General features: G+C 33.2%; 1 pseudogene; it reads right to left on the bottom strand.

Moving 5' to 3' along the window:
- Positions 1–2,761: 2,761 nt before the first annotated feature.
- Positions 2,762–4,555, bottom strand: LOC120138393 (annotated as a pseudogene).
- Positions 4,556–15,573: the final 11,018 nt, after the last annotated feature.

The following is a 15,573-nucleotide window of genomic DNA, read 5'->3' as shown; positions in this document are numbered from 1 at the left end:
TAATATTAGCTCTTGAGGAATAGGTTGTCTGGCCTCTCTGCCTAGAAAGCCGGCATACAAAAGTGCTAGAAGGCATACTCGGACAACATCGACGTCATTCATCCGAGTAAAACCATCTTTCTTATTAAACAATTTCTTCAGGTCATCGACGTGTAAGTTTGGCTTCTCTATTGACTCATCAGGAAAAACCCGGGATAACCATGATGGGCGGGTGATATGACGAGTGTACCGGCCTACATCATCGTGTCCGAATCGTAGACCAGTGATTAAGCTGAACTCCTTCCGCCCAAAACAAGTATACGTCGGTGGAAAATGAAACCATATCTCTTCCTCACCACGTTGTATACTGTCGGGTAGATCGCTAGTCATGGTCTGAAGCCACAAATTGGTCAAATTAGCATCTCCACCCGAATACTGTACTCTCAGCCATGGCCCGAAGCAGGTTTCCTCAAACAATTTTCTTTGTGCAGGTGAAAGCTTCGAAGCAATTGTAGTGGCTAGGCTAACTTTATTCCTTAATGTCAATGAAGCCGAAAAAAATTTCTATAAAAACAATAAACATACCAAGTTAGATATACCAAAAACTACACTGTGAAGATATACCAAAAACAATAAACATAAAGAGTAGTAGTTTATTCTTGTAACTAAAATTTGCAACACTGTTTTGTCTTTTGGTTGAAATGAAAATCGCAACGAGAGAATGAATATCGCAATGCGGAAATGACTATCGCAACGAGAGAATCGCAACGCGAAATGAAAATCGCAACGAGAGAATCGCAACGCGAAATTAAAATCGCAACGAGAGAATCGCAACGCGAAATGAAAATCGCAATGCGATTTTGGTTTCACGTTGCGATTATCTCGTTGCGATTTTCTCGTTGCGATTTTCATTTCGCGTTGCGATTTTCTCGTTGCGATTTTCATTTCTCTAGTTGCGATAGTCATTTTCGTGTTGCGATTTTCATTTTCATGTTGCGATTTTAAGTTTAGAAACTATTCTTCTTCTGCAAATTGAAACTTTAATGGATTGCATTACTTCAACCAAAAGACAAAACAAAGACAAATACTAACTTCACAGGGTTAAAGACTAAACAGTTTAGCAGTATTGACAGCAATCGAATGAATTTAATAAGAAATCTAAGTGAAATGATTAATCTATTATTGAAATTACCAGTAAACTTATCATCAATTTCAATATGAAAAACCTAAAATAATGCAAAAATTTCAAATTAAAAATAATTAAAAAAACTAACCCTCGGAGGTTGATTTTCTATTTTTGAATGATTGTGAGGGATTTCTGACCGTGAATGGTTGTGAGGGATTTTGCTGGAGATGGGGACGAAAATCTTCGGAGATGGGGACGGATTTTGCCGTAGAGAGTGAGAGATGGAGATGGGACTGAGTTGTGATTTTAGGTTTTAGGTTATGAGTTGCGATTACGGGATATACTGTGGACGGTTCAGTGTTCCGATAATTAATTTCGTGTTTGAAATTTGAAAATAAAATACGCGTAGCAATTCTAATGGCGCTTTAAAAATCGCGTTGAGATTTACGGATACGCGTTGCGATTTTACGTATTGTCGTTGCGATTTACGGATACGCATTGCGATTTACGTATTCTCGTTGCGATTTACAGATACGCGTTGCGATTTACGTATTCTCGTTGCGATTTACGGATACGCGTTGCGATTTTACGGATACTCGTTGCGATAGTCAGAATCGCGTTGCGATTTTCATATTTGCGTTGCGATTCTGGAAAATCGCAATGCGAATTTGTACTATCGCATTGCGATTCTTCATAATCGCGTTGCGATTCTGGGAACTGATTTGCGATTCTAGAGATCGCGTTGCGATTTTTATTTCGCATTGCGATTTTGTTGGTCATTTTGGCAAATCCAAAAAAAGTTGGTTAAAATCGTATATTATAAGGCATTTTTGGTCACTGAGGCGATTTTCTCTAAAATAAATAATCAAGGAAAGTACTTAATTTGAGATAATTAAAATGATCCTGCAATATTACTCAAATTTAAGAATGAACGTTCGATATATAGCACGAAGCAAACAACTTCAGTGATTAAAAAATTATTATTATTTTTTGAGATTTCAGTTTCGAGAACCATGTATGTTAGGAGTATATACGTCAATGTCAAATGGGCGATAGTCTTTGAACATATATTACCTTATACTAACTCAGATAAGTAAAAAAAAACGTTGGATATAAAAAATTATTCTCGTTTTCTTTTCAATATATATATACTCGTTTTTAAAGATTTTTTGTATGTTTAAAATATACTTGATATGTCGTGCATAAATCGATTATATTTTAATTACAAATATAATAATTAATATTTTTTTCAATTAAACTTTACTTTTCACTTCATTTGTACTGAATTTTGTAAATTTTACGAATGGACTAACATGAAAAATAAATAAATAAGATGGTAAGAAATTTTCGTACTTGATATTAGAAGAATGTGACCTGAAACTACCCGCAATAAAGTCTATCATAAACGCATATATATATATTATCCGTCGTAGTCTAACAGAAAGGAAATGAACTTCGACGGTAAATTTCAGTTTAAGATTAAAATTTAGAGCACAAGTAAATTGTAATTTTAAAGAGTTAAAAGATAATATAGGTGTAGATATATATATCAATTTTTTTTTATTTTATATTTAATATATTGACCATGTATAAAAATATATAGTATAGATATATCAATTTTTTAAAAATGAGATTAACTATTCATATGGTCCAGTGAAATATAGATGTAGATATATATTATATGATGGTATTTCACAGCTTTAACAACAATACAATTACTTGTTCAGAACATTGGTGAATCAGATGGTGAAGAATTCACCAAATTAAGAATACTGTTCCAATAATTCTTGTTATCTTCATAATAATCACTGCCATCCCCGCTGCCTCCGCTGTTTTCGTCGGATTCCTTGCCGCTATCATATAAAGTCCGGTCGATGGAATCATTAAGAAGAAGATTAGTGAAGCCTTCTTCCATTATGCCCCCAACATTAACATTGATGTTATTTGGCTCCATGGAAACTGTCATAGCATGAAGACTAGAAGTGAATGGTGACAGAGAATTCCCCATACCCTCTTTGTAATCAGCCAAATTGCTTGAATTTCCTAGCTCCTTCCACTCCTGTTTTCCTTCTTCTTTGACAGTCCTGGCCGGTTCTGACGATCCCGAAGTCGTGCCCACGAACTCGATCATCGGCATGGGACTCACTCCAAGCCCTGTGATGAGTGGTTCCGAGACAGTAAGAGTAGATGTAGGAGACTCAATGGCAAAACCAGGAGGGTTGAGGTGCTGACGTTGAAGTGAATGAGAACGAATCTTTGATTCTCGAACAAGTCTAGCTTCAGCTTCGAGCCTGGCACTTTCCCACTGAGCCGTATGGCTAAGGTTGGCTGCGTTCTTGGATTGGCCATCAGCAGTGGAGATTAAAGCATCATTTTTGGGCTTGTGAGTGATGGGATCGATCCCCATTTTAGCCAACCTTTTCTTCAGATGAGTGTTCCAGTAGTTTTTGATCTCGTTATCTGTTCTTTTTGGCAAGTGAGTGGCGATGGCAGACCACCTGATGACCAAATAAAAAAATCCTTAACATAATAGAAACAGTAACCTCTACACAATTCCCTTGAAAATCTTCAATCTTTCACTCATCTAAAGACAAAAAAAAATGTTTAAAAGACTAATTTTATATGGTATTTTAATGAAGAATTGAAGACCCATTTTTTCATTTAAAGTTATCATTCTATTAAAATCATATGTCAGAAGAAACAGAAACTTATTGCAAAATGGAAGAGACAACAAATTCAATTAATATATGTAAGGGTCGAAACCAAAACAAAGAAGAAAGAACAAAACAAAGTTCAGAAAACTCTGAAATATTTAAGATTTTTTTTAAGAAATTAACTTTAATTACCTGTTCCCTAAAAGGGCATGAAGTTGAATGATATTGTTCTTCTTGCAAAACTAAACTTTCCTCTCTTAATATCAGGTCTTAGATAATTAGTCCATCTAAGCCTGCAACTTTTCCCACATCTTTGAAGACCTAAAAACAAAAGGATGTCCAGAATGAGCCGAGAACTGAAGAATTGATGAGGAATAATGGGGGGTGGGGAAACAAAGTATCTAACTTGTACTATTAGTGATGCAATAAAATTTAGGGTTAGGGTTTAGTCACCGGCTTTGGCCGGCAGCGAACGCCAGCTTCCACGACCATGTTCTTCGATGTAAGCTAAGAGTTTCTGATCTTCTTCGGTTGTCCAAGGTCCTTTCTTCAACCCTACTTTGTCACAGCAGGGAGATCTCCCCATAGTAAGTGAAGAATTGGATCAGCAAGGGAAGAAGAAAGTTGGGTTGTCTCTTTATATAACGCTTGAAAGGGAAGAGATAACGTTGATGAGGAATTAAAAGTAATGAAGAGAAGCGAGTGACAGTGAGAAAGGGAAGGAACTCTGTGTTTGTAAATGAAGAGATGGGAGAGAAGAAAGGTCAGCGAAATAAATGGGATAGACAGAAATTAATTTTTTGATCAGAGTATATGCTAAAGTCACAGATGAAATTAAAACCGACCGTTTTTCTAGTGCAAAGGAGACTTCGGTCTGAAAAAAGAAAAAAGAAAATTGAAGTACTAATACTTGGATCTCGATTTGGTTTGACATAATCTTTTAAAGGCAATTATTTGAATTAATTATACAAAATATTAAGATTATTTAAATATTATTAACGATGGAAATAAGTTTATTTCATTGGTTGTTACGTTTTAATCTTTTTAATTTTCACAAAGAATCGCAACAGGTGAAGATATATCTATTGGAAGGTTTTTTTTTGGTGAGAAAAATAAAAACAGATGGGATCATGGGATGATTCAGGAATAGAAGAGAATGAAGTGTGGAGAATCCCTTCTTAGTTGTGATCGAGGGGTATTTATATTTTTAAAATTTGGAGTCGATTAAAAAATGAGGAATTTGTATAAACGTTCGTCTGAAAAAATTTGGGACTCAAGTTTAAAAATAAAATAATAATTAAAAAAACATAAATAGAGATTTTACTATATACACGTAATTTATGTAAATTTAAAAATATATTACACATATACAAATTGGAAATATAAGGATTATAATAGAGTATATATATATATTATATAAACATTTTATACGAAGATCATATAAATATACATAATATAATAAATATATGAAACAATATACAAACCAAATGTACAGTCTTATGATTAAATAAATAAAAAGAAACAAAAACTTTAAAGGTAAAATAACAAACATGGCAAGGATAAGGATTTAAACGTAAATAACATAACATATAAGTACTAGGAAATGGAAATATTTAGGACTAAAATAAAAGTTTTTAAAATAACACACCAGAAATTAAAAGAAACATAAGCATAATTTATAAGCTAATATGACAAAAATGAAACATGGGAAAAATAAAGAATCAATATTCAGAAATGTAAAAACCTCAATAGAGGACTAAAATAAATTAATTCAAAGATTGGAGTATTGTAAATATGAACTTCCTATGGCTAAAATGCAACTGCCATATACTCTGAGACCCTTCCCACATAAATAACCCCACACTCAAGGGTTCAAAAACCCTAACCCAAAATGACGTAGTTTTGGGTTCCATATATATATATCTAGAGATAAGGCTAAAATCCTTTAAGCCTTCTCATTTTCACCTTTTTCTCAAAACCAATTTGAGAGGAAAATCCCAAAAACATCCCTTGGTCTCTTGCCGACGCATGGTCATCAATCCTTGATGCACCGTCATCGGTGGCCGAAAAATCTCAATCAAACCCAAAAGATTTCATTTTTTGCTTTCCTAATTCAAATCCGAGACTACCCTTGCCTAAATTTAAACCCAAACACTTAGATCTAGGATCATACCTTTTGGAATCTCTAAAATCGGGTGTCCCTTCGGCTTTCCGACGAACTTCGAATTAAGGTGAGAACTTTTATTTTCCTCTTTTGTTTTCCCTTCTTTTTTTATTTTGAATCTAGTTGGTTCTTCTTCTTCTTCTTCTTGAAATTCTCTCTCCTTTTTTTGTAACCAAATGCTCCTTTTTTTTTCTTTCTAATTTGGTTCTTACTCTCCCCCATTTATTTCCGAATGGTCCAATTTTCTTTTATATTCCCTATTGCATGCTGATTTGATGATATTTCGTGATGGTTTTGGTGGTACAGTGAATCTATGACAGAGGGAATGATTTCCCTAAATCCCATTAATAAAAGCCATTTTTTATTTTTTATTTAATCTGATTTTAATGGGTTTTTGGTATGGTTGTTGATTGATTTCCCTTCTTTTCACTGTTTGCAGAGATGATGATGATGGCACAGTGATGATGACGGAATGATTCATCGACGACGGGCGATGATGGGAAACACTGGTTGAAAATGGTGGTGGCAGAAGTTGGAAACTGTAGGGTTTTAAACCCTAATTGTTTTGGGTTATATTAGATTAGGGTTTAGGCCTACTATAATGTTAGGGTCGGTTGGCCCTTGTAATTGGGCTAATTTGGGTTTGTAAGGGCCTATAATAAAAAATAATAATAATAATAATAATAATAATAATAATAATAATAATATAAACAAAATATCCGGGAAAAAATGAGAGTCTACAGTTGCCCCTCTTTGCTCTTGTTTGACAAGGTTAAACAAAGCAAATAGCAAATTTTTGTTCAGTCGCAACCAGATTTGAATGAATAAGACAGTGTTAGTCAACTTCATGGAGGTTAAATTGAGGTTGATTTGGTTCACTACTCTTCAGTGAAGATCAAATATGCTAAAAGGGATATGCTCTGCAACTCTTCAGGGAATATAAGATCTGGAATATTGATTAACTTTACTGTTCTCTAAGGAAGCTTGAATTGAGGTATATTTTCTCCACTGCTCTTCAGGAAAGATCAAATCTCAAAAAAGAGTTTTGCTCCACTGCGTCCCAGGGTAGATTAGATCTGGACACTTTGATTCACTTCACTTTTCTTTAGGGAAGATTGAATCGGGGTTGATTTGCTTCGCTATTCTTCAAGGAAGATCAATATGAAAAAAGGGATTTTCTCTGCTACATTACAAAGTAGATCAGATCTGAAGACTTTGATTAATTTCACTGCTCTTTAGTGAAGATTGAATCGGGGTTGATTTGCTTCACCGATCTTCAGGGAAGATCAAATATGAGAAAAAAGATATGCTCCATTGCGTTTCAAGGTAGATTAGTTATGGAGACTTTGATTCACTTCAATGCTCTTCAGGGAAGATTGAATCGGGGTTGATTTGCTTCATTGTTATTTATAGAAGATCAAATCTGAGAAAAAAATATACTCTGTTGTGTTCCAAGGCAAACCAGATCTGGAGACTTTGATTCACTTCACTGTTATTTAGGGAAGATTAAATCGGGGTTGATTTAATTCATTGTTCTTCAGAGAAGATCAAATCTGAAAAAAAGTATATGTTATGTTGCTTTCTAGGGTAGATCAGATTTGAAAAGTTCGATTCACTTCACTGCTCTTCAGGGTAGATTGAATCAGGGTTGATTTGCTTCACTGCTCTTCAAGGAAGATCAAATCTGAAAAAAGAGATATGTCTTGTTGCGTTCTAGGGTAGAGCATATTTGAAAAGTTCGATTCAATTCATTGCTCTTTAGGGAAGATTGAATCGGGTTTATTTGCTTCACTACTCTTCAGGAAAGATCAAATCTAAAAAAAGGGATTTGCTCTGCTGCGTTCTAGGGTAGATCATTTATGAAAACTTTGATTCACTTTACTGTTCCTCAGGGAAGATTGAATCGGGGTAGATTTGCTTCACTGCTCTTCATAGAAGATCAAATATGAAAAAAGGGATCTACTTCACGTTCCAAGGTAGATCAGATCTAGAAATATTGAGTTACTTCACTGTTCTTCAGATAAGATTGAATCAGGGTAAATTTGCTTCAATGCTCTTCAGAAGATGAATTGGGTATATTGCTTCACTGCGCTTTAGAGAATATCAAATCTTAAAAAAAATGCTCAACTGCGTTCCAGGGTAGATCAGATCTGTAAACTTTGATTTACTTCAGTGCTCTTTAGGGAAGATTGAATCAGGGTAGATTTTCTTCACTCTCTTCAAAGAAGATCAAATCTGGAAAAAAGGGATCTACTCCGTTGTGTTCTAGGGTATATCAGATCTGGAACCTCTGATTCACTTCACCATTCTTCAGGGAAGATTGAATCGGGGTAGATTTTATTCACTACTCTTCAGAGAAGATCAAATATAGAAAAAGGAATAGGCTCCACTGCTCTTCAAGGGAGATCACTTATCAAACTCTACCATGAATCTTGTAACTTTTCACCTTCTCCATCTTGAAGATTTTGGACTGGTTCTTTTTTTTTGGGTATCTTCCATCTTTAAATTCGAATTTCTCTTCATGAGGTTTTCTTGTCATAAATCTTTAATTTTCTTGAAAAATATATAAAATGTTAATCTTGAAAGTGCAATGTATTTTCTATCTGAATAATGCTCTCATGAATGCAGTGATGTGATTTATTTATCTTTGCTTCGTTAAGAATGTGAAAAGGTCTTTAAGAAAGACAAAATTAGAACTTTCAAATAAAAGACCCAAAATAGATAAAGTTGGTTTCTAGAGAAACAATCTTATGAAAGATAAGGTTGAGGTTTCTAGGGAAATGATCTTAAGAAAGACTAAATTGAGGTTTCTAGAAAAATGAGCCTAAGAAAATCAAGATTAAGGTTTCTTGGGGTATAATCTTTAGGAAGACTAAACTGAACTTTATAGGACACAAGTCCTAAGAGAGTCAGGATTTGAGATAATATTACTGAAAGATTATCTTATCTACATGAGAAAGTCATGTTGAAGTTTATAGGAAAATTATCTTTAGTAAGACAAGATTGAGTTTTCTAGAAGACACGTACTAAAAAAATCAAGAATGAAGTTCCTTGGGGAACAATCTTAAGAAAAACCAAATTGAAGATTCCAGGGAAACGGTCTTGAGAAAGACTAAAACAAATTTATTGAGAAACGATCATAAGAAGGACTAGAGTGAGTTTTCTAGGAGTCATGTCCTAAGAAGATAACGATTGAAGTTTCTAAGGAAACAGTCTTAAGAGAGACAAAATGATTTCTCAAAATAGATTTTAAAGACATCATCATGAGAGGAGAAACTATACTTGCTTTGATGAAATGGTGAATAATGGCCATATACATATCCATGTAAAATGCATGAATGCTTGTTTTCTTTATCTGGTGGGAATGGTTGCAAGAGTAGTCTTCATTCTCTTTCTGGTTCAGTTGTCTTTATTCTTTTTCTACACTAGAGTGTACCATTGCAATTCTTGACTAGTGACAACTTGTTCTGCTTGCCTCATCTCATTTTGCCCCAGAAATTGTCATTTGCCTTAGTTTTGATAATGAGCTTTCATGTCTGAGAGACACTTGACATTTTCCAAGATCTACTCTAGAGATATTGTCTTGTTTGAAAATGTTTTTCTTCCTCTATTAATTTTTCAAAATGTGAAAATGTTTGATAAAGAATTTTTTAAAAATGGTGCCCCATACAGTGGGCTCACAACTGAAACATATTATAAAACAAAAGCTCATTGGGTATCAAGCAAATTAATTACTCTTTTGATTCTTCAAGAACTATAGCCCTTTAATAAGTGTCAATATTAATGAAAAATTTAAGGTATAGGTTAATTCTAGAAAGGTAAGGTTTCTCGAGTTGGCCCTTTGGTCTAGATCTAGCATCTTCACTTCTCTAATGTTCACTGATTTGATGAAGTAGATTTTATACTCATCTTCTGGAAGTGCTATCTAGTTCTCATTTATCGTGAGCACATTTGGGTTGTATGGTACCTTATCAAGAGATTTAAGATCACTTCATATTCATCAACTGTACATTCTTCATATCCGAGCATTTTTTTAGGTTTTCAACTCGAATCCTCCTTTGGTTTCAAAATGTTATTCAAAATTTTATGTCTTGAACCCCCCTTTTTCATTTTTCCTATAATGCATTAAAGATTTTAGAAAACTTTTTTCAAATAAAATATTAATCTTGAGAGGAAGAATGAAATATGAAGATAATCTCTTCTGCTTAGAACTCCATGTATGATTAGAAGGGACTTTTAAGGCATTTAATATAGGCTACGATTCACTTTTACGAAAGAAATGGATAAACAGGCTCAAACAAGTGTTTAAGGGTGATTGAACAAAGGATCAATTTATTATGATGTCTTAAATCTTTCCTTGCTCGATTTGAATATGTTTGCAATATGTCTTTTATTTTCTTTTGCTTTCCTTTGGTGTTACATAATCTTCTTATAAATTGGATCTTTGAAACGATTGTACTTAATCAACCTTGTGGTTTGAGGATCACTGTGTCATTTCATTTAGAGTGACTCTTTGTTTGTTTTTCTTGTTCTTTTTTTTTGTTGAGTTAATGACTTCAATTGATCTGAGAACCTTCTTGTCTTCTTTATTTCTTGCATTTGAAACTTCTTTTTTTGTTCTCTACTGGATTTAATCTTTGGGAACATTGCATTTGATCTACCTTGTGGTTCCTTTTTATTTATCTTTATTTGATGGAGACTTTCCCCTGTAATAAAACCTGGATTAACGGTCTTTACTCCTGCGAGCAGATATCTTTCACCTTGCCCCCCAAAGTGGAAGGTGATCATTGGTTAGGGTTGAATCAGAAGAGAAAAAATCTAGGCTAAAATGGGGACAAAAATGATATATTTTCTCTTTTTGTGAAGGAATAAATGAAAAAAAGGTTGTTCAACATCTCATACACAAAAGTCCTTGTAAAAAAGGTATCCCCAGGGGGATGAATATTCATGATTAACTTTTATTCACATGAAAAAATGTAATTAATGCATGATAGTATTATTTAAATCATTCCCTTTATTTCTTCTTCTTCTGGCTTCAACCATGCCCTAATTATTCAAGCTTATCTTCAGAAAGTTTATCCATGATGCCCCCATCTCGTCTCTTCTTGTAGGAAGATTCATAGACAAATGAAAGTTTTGCACTTAAGGCCTTTAGGTTTTATTGACATAAAACAATATGGGTTTTGTGTCTGAGAAGATGATGATGTGACTTTATTACCTTAAAGAAAGCTAATGGTATGACATTGGTGCCTCAAATAGATGTAATGTCAAAAATTGGTTTTGGTAGTGACCATGAATTATTTAAGGTAAAGAATCGAGTAGTTGTATTTTTGGCTTTGGACGGGATATGAAATGTCTAATTCTTTCACTTGCCAAAGATCTATAATTCTTGAAAAATTAGAAGAATCTTTAATTCATTTGATACTCAAAGAACTAACAGATTAAAAATTTGATTAATTGCTCATAGCCTTATAAAGTAGCATTTTATTTCAAGTTAAAATGTCAAGTGACTTTTCAAACTTTAAAACATAAAAATGAAGAAAGAAAAATAAGTTCAAATAGGACAATATGCTTGTAAGTGAAACATATACTCATGGTATATTCAATGGATTTCTCTCTATTCACATCAGAATGCCCATTCACGCATTAAAGGACCATGCCCCTGATTCAATCAGATTCTAAAACTTGTTCTTCGGTGTCCCACTGTTCTTAGTGGCATGCCCCAAACTTTGTATCTATGGCTCTCAATTCTTCTCTAGAAACGAACGGGGTGGCTTCAACATACCTTTAATATTCATGTCAAGGAGTCCTCCACAAATTACCCATTCTTCAGGATTGATGCATGTAAAAATGCTTAAATTAATGCGGTGCTAATGCAAATGCAGATGCAAAATGTGTTAATTACAAAAGTGACCACCATATAACAACCTTCATTTAGACAACAAGGTTTTCATTACACCAGGTAGTCAAAATAAACTTGTGATTCTTCATTTCTTTATTTCCTTGAGTCGTACTCTTCATGGGATCTAACATTGTACCCAAAGTTTTCGGTGTACTTTATCACATTTGATGACGCCTGATCCTCATAAATTGATTATTGTCGAAGAGCCTTCTCATTCTTTATCTGACTGCATCTCTTGAGAAAGCATCTTGGCTTTGGTGCCTTCAAAGGAAATCTTCAACCATCTTCAAATTTCTTCATTCATCAAATGTTTTTCTTCATGGATCTTTAGAACATACTTAGATCCCCTGGTTTTGACTACATGTCTAAGAGTTTCATATTTCTTTATAAATAGCCTTATATTTAGTCAATCACTTACAAATTAACACATTTGGATGATATGAAGATGCATATGCAAGAAAATAAAATCAAAATAAAATAAACACAAAACTTAAACGGGTTAGTACACATAAGATAAACAACAAGATAGTAAATACTATAAGCATCGAATAAAACATACCCTCATAGTTTGACTACCCATACATGGTATAATAAATTATACCCAAACATGCTTTCTACCCACATACATTGTTATTCATAAAAACAAATTCTAACTACATGATATCTAATTTGCATGCTAGTTTGAAAAATAAACCTAATAGCATGATATCTAGTTCTAAGGTATTTATTCAAAACATTAAATTATTCTACCAAAGACTCATAAAAGCTTTTCCTTGTGTACACTCCTCATGAGATTTCTAAGGATAGGTCAAGCTCCACTGTTGGGTTCGTCTCTAGGGCAAGAGGTACTCGAATTATCCTTGTCGGTGCCCCCTTGGGCTTCCAGACCCTAAATCATGGCCTATGATAGGTTTATACGAATCAATTTCAATTCGAGGGGATATACCTTCCTATGCTCACACGAAGGCAATTACCATCACGAGGACCATAAGGCGTGTTCCACGAGAGTGATCATCTATCCCATGTGGAGGTGAAAACAATCACGAGAGAGTAGTTTCTCACTCCCACTTAAGTGGGATGAAGCGGGGTTTTAGCTCATGTTATGCAAATGCAGCGTGTAGTGTGTGAGGAAAAGCAAAAACAATACAAACAACACAAAATAGAGTTCTCAAATCCTTAAACATTTATTTAATATGAAAACATTAGCAAACAAATCAATAAAACCATTTAGTGGTTAATCAAATTATAAACATAAAACAAATCAAAACACCCAAGGGATCTCAAATTAAATTACAGCTAATTTTCAATTTTTATTGCAAAGATAACTAATTCATTAATTAATAGCATGACTCTTGAATGTCCCCATCGGAGTCGTCAAGCTGTTGAGACGTTCCTTTTAAAATCTGGTGTCGATTAAAAAACTCAAGATTTTGTAAAAATGTTCGCCTCAAATAATTTGGGACTCGAGTTTAAAGAACAATAAATCGGGTGATAGAGTCGCCACCAATATTTGATTAGGGTGTGATTGGGCACCCAAAAATATATTTTTCATTTTAATAAAATGTTAATTTTAATTAAAACAAAAATTTTACGATTTGCGTTACCAAAAATTTGAGTTCGGAAGTCGGTTACGCGTGGGGAATGATCAACACCCTCACAGATCCATAAATCGGTACCAAATTAATTAATTAGTTGTCATTGCAATAAAACTTAAATGTTCGAATACAATTTATTTTGAGATCCCATTTAAACACATACAAAATAAGACGAAAATTAAATACATACATCAAAAAATATGATTAATTAATTATTTTACCACTTTGAATAAAGATATTCATTTATTTAAAGACATCGAGACTATACCTTAGATCTTATCTAATAGTCTTTTCTCGGTGAATTTAATTAAAAGAACATAATCTTTTTCTCAGTCCCAAATTTTAAATGAAATCAATTTTATTTGTTTTTCTTGATAGGATATCCTTTTATTTTAAGTAATTGGAAGTGACCTCTTATTCTTTAAGACAATCACTTACGATGAACTTAAAATAAAAAGGTATTACCTTTAATCCCATTATTGATTTGAATCCAAGTAATGCTTATGAGGATATCATACAAATTAATTCAAATTAAAACCTAAACATTTATATACATACATCACATAAATATAATAATATATATATAATACTTAATTGTAAACCTATACATAAAAATATGTAATAAAAATTAATTCATACTTTAACTTAGTATATCATGTAAATAAAATAATAATTAAAAATATAATATAGATTTTATTATACACGTAATTTATGTAAATTTAAAATATATTATACATATATAAAATGGAAATATAAGGATTATAATATAGTGTATATATATATATAAACATGTTATACGAAGATCATATAAATATACATAATATAATAAATGTATGAAACAATATACAAATCAAATGTACAATCTTATGATTAAATAAATAAAAAGAAACAAAAACTTTAAAGGTAAAATAACAAACATGGCAAGGATAAGGATTTAAACGTAAATAACATAACATACAAGTACTAGGAAATGGAAATAAACCATAAATATTTAGGACTAAAATAAAAGTATTTAAAATAACACTATAAATTAAAAGAATCAGAAGCATAATTAATAAGCTAATATGACCAAAATGAAACATGAGAAAAATAAAGAATCAATATTCAGAATGTAAAAACCTCAAGAAAGGACTAAGATAAATTAATTCAAATATTGGAGTATTGTAAATATGAACTTCCCATGGCTAAAATGTAACTACCACAGACTCTGAGACCCTTCCCACATAAATAACCCCACACTCATGGGTTCATATATATAAGGCTAAAATCCCTTAATCCTTCTCATTTTAACCTTTGTCTCAAAACCAATTTGAAAGGAAAATCCCAAAAGCCTCCCTTGGTCTCTCGTTGGCGCATGGCCACCAATCCCCAACGTTGACAACCACCGTTGTTGGTGGCCGAAAAATCTCAATCGAATCCAAAAAGTTTCCTATTTTGCTTTCCTAATTTAAATTCGAGACCACCCTTTCCTAAATCTAAACCCAAACACTTAGATCTAAGATTATACCTTTTGGAATCTCCAAAATCCGATGACCCTTAGGCTTTCCGACGAACTCCAAATCAAGGTGAGAACTTTCCTTTTCCTCTTTTGTTTTCCTCTTTTTATTTCGAATCTGGTTGGTTCTTTTTTTTTTTGGAAATGCTCTTTTTTTTGTAACCGAATGCTCCCCCCATTCTTTCTGATCTCATTCCTTCCCTCCTCCTTTTTTTTTCCGAATATTCCCTTTTTCTTTTATATTCCCTACTGCATGCTGATTTGATGATATTAAGTGATATTTTGATTTAATCTAATTTTTTTAATGAGTTTTGGTATGGTTGTTGATTGATTTCCCTTATTTTCATTGTTTACAGAGATGATGACGATGGCACTGTGACGATGACGGGAATGGCTTCACCGGTGTCGGGCGATGACAGTGGTGCCGGGAAGCACTGGTTGAAAGTGGAAGTGGCGGAAGCTGAAAACCCTAAGGTTTCAAACCCTAATTATTTGGGGTTTTTCTAGGCTAAGTTTGGGTCTGTTGTAATGTTAGGGCCGGTTGGCCCCTTGTATTTGGGCCAATTTGAGTTTGTAAGGGCCTGTAATAAAATAAAATAAAAATACAAGTAAAAATAAAATAGATAAATAATAATAGTAACAAAGGATCCAGACGAAA

Source organism: Hibiscus syriacus, unplaced genomic scaffold, assembly GCF_006381635.1.
Source record: "Hibiscus syriacus cultivar Baekdansim isolate YM2019G1 unplaced genomic scaffold, ASM638163v2 tig00110691_pilon, whole genome shotgun sequence".
In the NCBI taxonomy this organism is placed as follows: Eukaryota; Viridiplantae; Streptophyta; class Magnoliopsida; order Malvales; family Malvaceae; genus Hibiscus; species Hibiscus syriacus.
This window is presented reverse-complemented; position numbering and strand designations above follow the sequence as displayed.